General features: G+C 42.3%; 1 long non-coding RNA gene and 1 pseudogene across 1 annotated transcript; both read right to left on the bottom strand.

The window, feature by feature from the left end:
• Positions 1–1,412: 1,412 nt before the first annotated feature.
• On the bottom strand, positions 1,413–2,028 carry LOC149167719 (putative glycine-rich RNA-binding protein 1 pseudogene; annotated as a pseudogene).
• A 230-nt stretch (positions 2,029–2,258) lies between these two features.
• On the bottom strand, positions 2,259–2,915 carry LOC149167718 (uncharacterized). Its single transcript, XR_016260575.1, has 2 exons — positions 2,752–2,915; positions 2,259–2,650 (listed from the first exon to the last, which is right to left on the bottom strand). It is a non-coding gene; the product is annotated as an uncharacterized LOC149167718 (long non-coding RNA).
• Between the last annotated feature and the right edge of the window lie 783 nt (positions 2,916–3,698).

The raw sequence follows: 3,698 nt of genomic DNA, 5'->3' as shown, positions 1-3,698 counted from the left end.
CTCAGGAAGATACTTGCGTTGAATAGTATCTGTTGTTGCTATGTCTACAGTAGGGGATTTGAGTTTTGAAGGGGATTTGATGGCCCAAATGAACAGTTGCTCAATGGCTTCCAAACCCCATGCCAACACAATGGTCTGTCATTCGCATAGGAAAGTTTAGCTTCCGAACAAAATGTACGCAACCGATTGCACCGTTTGAAAATTCAGGCGCTAAACCCACTCATCCTCGTTGATGTCCTTCATTTTCCCTCTGCCCGCCTTCCCTGCAAAGTTGTGCGTCAGCACCGGGTCTATAGGCCAGATGGGCTTCCCTGTCATTTTTCTCGTGTGCCTTAGGTGAGCAGGCTCGAGGTCTTCGAAAGTATTAATGAGCATGACTCAGTGATTGTACGCTCCGAGTGACGAACTGCTGCAACGGGTTCGACATGTCGGAATCAAAGAAACTGGCTCCTATCTTGTTCTTACTAAGTCTGAGAGGACTCGGCAAATTCATGTTGAGAACAAAGTTGTCCCCTTCTTTTTGCAATGGGTTATGACATATCGAAACCGCAACAGAGTTGAGGAGGGTCATGGGGAATGCCCAACATGTATTGAACAAAACTCAGGGCACACCATACTTTTCACCGTTCTACAAAGTCCATGGCATGAAGATATCGATGATAATACAAACAGGCGTGATCCTGAGGATATAAATTTGGTGATACCCAGCTCTACTAGATACGGAGCTAAATAGGGTGGGTGTGCATCCATCTCAGTGCGCATGGTGGATCATCTGACATCAATATAATCCATGGCTGATGAATTTGAATATGTATAGAGACATCAACCCATTTCATGTTAATCGAAAACTCTTCGTCGGATAAATTATGTACAGTCCTCCTCCCAAGATTTTTCTTATAGTGCCTTAAGGACTCTATAGCCTTGGAAATATTGATTGCCAAGCAAGATAGGCACACTTCCCTCAAACTTCAAACAATAATTGATTAAAAGGGCATCTAGCTAATAGCCAAGTCTCTTGACAATTTGTCTTCTAGTTTCCCTTTTTCATTTTAACCTTGCGAACGACCCAGATTCTTGCCAATGATGCAGAGAAATTATGTTTGTGAATGCAATAGCATCTCCTTAACACCAAAATATTAGTAAAAGTCAACTAAACGAAGAAAACATGCAAACATTCGATCAAACACACAGGAAGTCTTGGAAAAAGAAAAATGTAAATTTCTTCGGTCCAAATAAAGACACTAAAACCCGCAAAATCAGATGCTTTGGAGCAAGAAATGGAACATAACATTGGCGAGCTAAATAGATTAGATTTTGAGAATTCAGTGGTTGTGGTGTAATAATTAGGTGGGTGGGAAGTTTGATTCCCATAGATTTACTAGTTCAATCTAGAGAATCTTGAAAGTTGCTCCCTATCTCCTCCAGCTCCCACCATCGGAACCACCACCACCATAGCAAGATCCGCCACCGCCACCACCATAGCGAGATCCGCCACCGCCACCACCATAACCACCACCACCACCACTGTAGGCGCCACTACCGCCATAACCACGTTCACCACGATCACGGCTTCCACCGTAACCCCCACCACCACCGCCCCCACGGTAGCCACGAGAGCCACCGCCTCCACCACCGCCCCCGTTTCCTCTGGACTGGGCTGGATTAACGGTGATGCTCCTCCCGTCAAGCATCTTGCCATTCATTGCGTCGATGGCGTCCCTCATCGTTGAAGGTCACGAAGCCGAATCCACGAGATCTACCGGTTTCCCGATCACTTATAATCTTGGATTCCACGACTTCGCCATAGGGGCTGGATTCCACGACTTCGCCATAGGGGCTGAAAGCCTCCTGCAGGCTTCTGTCGTCAGTAGACCATGCAAGACCTCTAACGAAGCATCGGAACTCAACATCTGCTGAAGCCATCTTCTCAGACTGAAGTTTAAGAAAACTTGACAGAACCAGAGAGAGCAAGAAACCACCAACACAGGACCAGATCCAGGACCAGAACCGAAAACGAACAGAACCAATACGAACTAAATTTACCATAATACCATTTTTACAACATTACAATTAAATGAAGCTAAATTTAACATAATACCATTTTTACAACATTACAATTAAATGAAGCATCCCATATTTTGAGAATATTTACAACTATGCTCAATAATATAAATAGAAAAACCATATATAAAAAAAAAAAAAAAAAAAACCATATCGGAGTGCTTACACTTCTGCTCAATCAATGCAAAAACTACACATCATAACTAATAATAACCATTTCTTACAACCAGTTAAAGGTAACACTAATTCAATTGACACAGATAATCCAAACCTGTCTATATAGGTCAACCATTTAAACTAAACCCAAACCCAACCTGTAATACAACATCAACCAGCGTAACTAGATCCAAACCCAGATCCAAGGTAGAGCAAACTATATAGATATTTGAGATGTACCAATGATGGACGACTCATCCATCGCAGCAATAAGAAACCCCTTTGATTTCCTGGCAAGGAAAACAGCCGTCACATGCAGGCACCGCATGGCAGTTAGGAGGAAGTTTATCTGGAACTGGCACAACCTCCCCTTCGCAATTAGATGGTACTTCGTCCGTGGCAGCTTCGACGCCCTTCCATTCAGAATTTGATTCTGCCATTCAATCATTGAATTCAGAAAAAAAGGATTAAGAATCTAAACAAGATCTAAAGCAAAGATACACAAATGAAATAACCAATCCTTGTAATTATTACCCGTCTTATTAATGGTGACGGCCACTGCATTCCTCATAAGCAGCAACATAATGACGGCAAATTTAAGAGATCTCATAGCGAAATAAAGTTTGAATTCTTGTAGAATGCGATTAAACCCTTGCGGCTGCTGTTCCCTGCGTCTAAACACTGCTCTGTAAATACATATGAAATTACAGTGTGAGATCTTTACTAGTAAGTATATATATATATATATATGGTGGTCAAACCTAACACCCGTATCAAGTTCCGAGTCAACTTTTGATAAGCACATAGACGGCGGAACCATGTCACGCACCTTCTAGAAGAATCAAAGGGATTATTTATTCTATAACAATTGAAAAAAATCGAAAGTATTGTAAATGGTAGTGACCTCTTTGTCTTTTCTGCCATTGACAACAACCCACTCCTTTGCCTGTCGGCGCTTTACGTTGCCTGTCAAGACACGTCTATCAAGGGCAACCAATAAATCCCATGCTATTGGGCCATTATTATTACTTTTTTTCTCTGCAGGGTCAGTGTGAAGTACACCTTTGTATCTGCGGATCATTATGCATAGGGACTCCCATCTCCGCTGTTTATCGGAAAAAAATAAAGCGACCAAATTATTTCCGGTGACTGCTCCATGACCATAGCTCATGGCCATAGCATACATGATACTGCCCATAAATAATGTTTGTTGTCATACTGTACCTAATCTGCCTCCGCCTATTTACCGCCGCATATGCTCTACAATACAATGTACGCCGAACGCCTCGAGATCAGGTCTCGTTTGCCTGAATTTGAAAACCCGCCCAGAAATATTCAAATTCGGAGTTTGAATTTATATACCCGCCCTTGTCAAGGGCAGTGTTGAAACCACAGTTCCGAGAAAATTTCCAGGAACTTATTGTTTACCCGTGCAAATCACTCTATCTGTGTTAACAGGTTAGTTTCCAGGAACTTATTCG

This window comes from Pinus tabuliformis, chromosome 5_1, assembly GCF_031772625.1.
Source record: "Pinus tabuliformis cultivar Carrire ecotype Pingquan chromosome 5_1, CPIR1, whole genome shotgun sequence".
Lineage (NCBI taxonomy): Eukaryota > Viridiplantae > Streptophyta > Pinopsida > Pinales > Pinaceae > Pinus > Pinus tabuliformis.
Note: the sequence above shows the minus strand (reverse complement) of the source record. Positions and strands in the feature narration are given on the sequence as shown.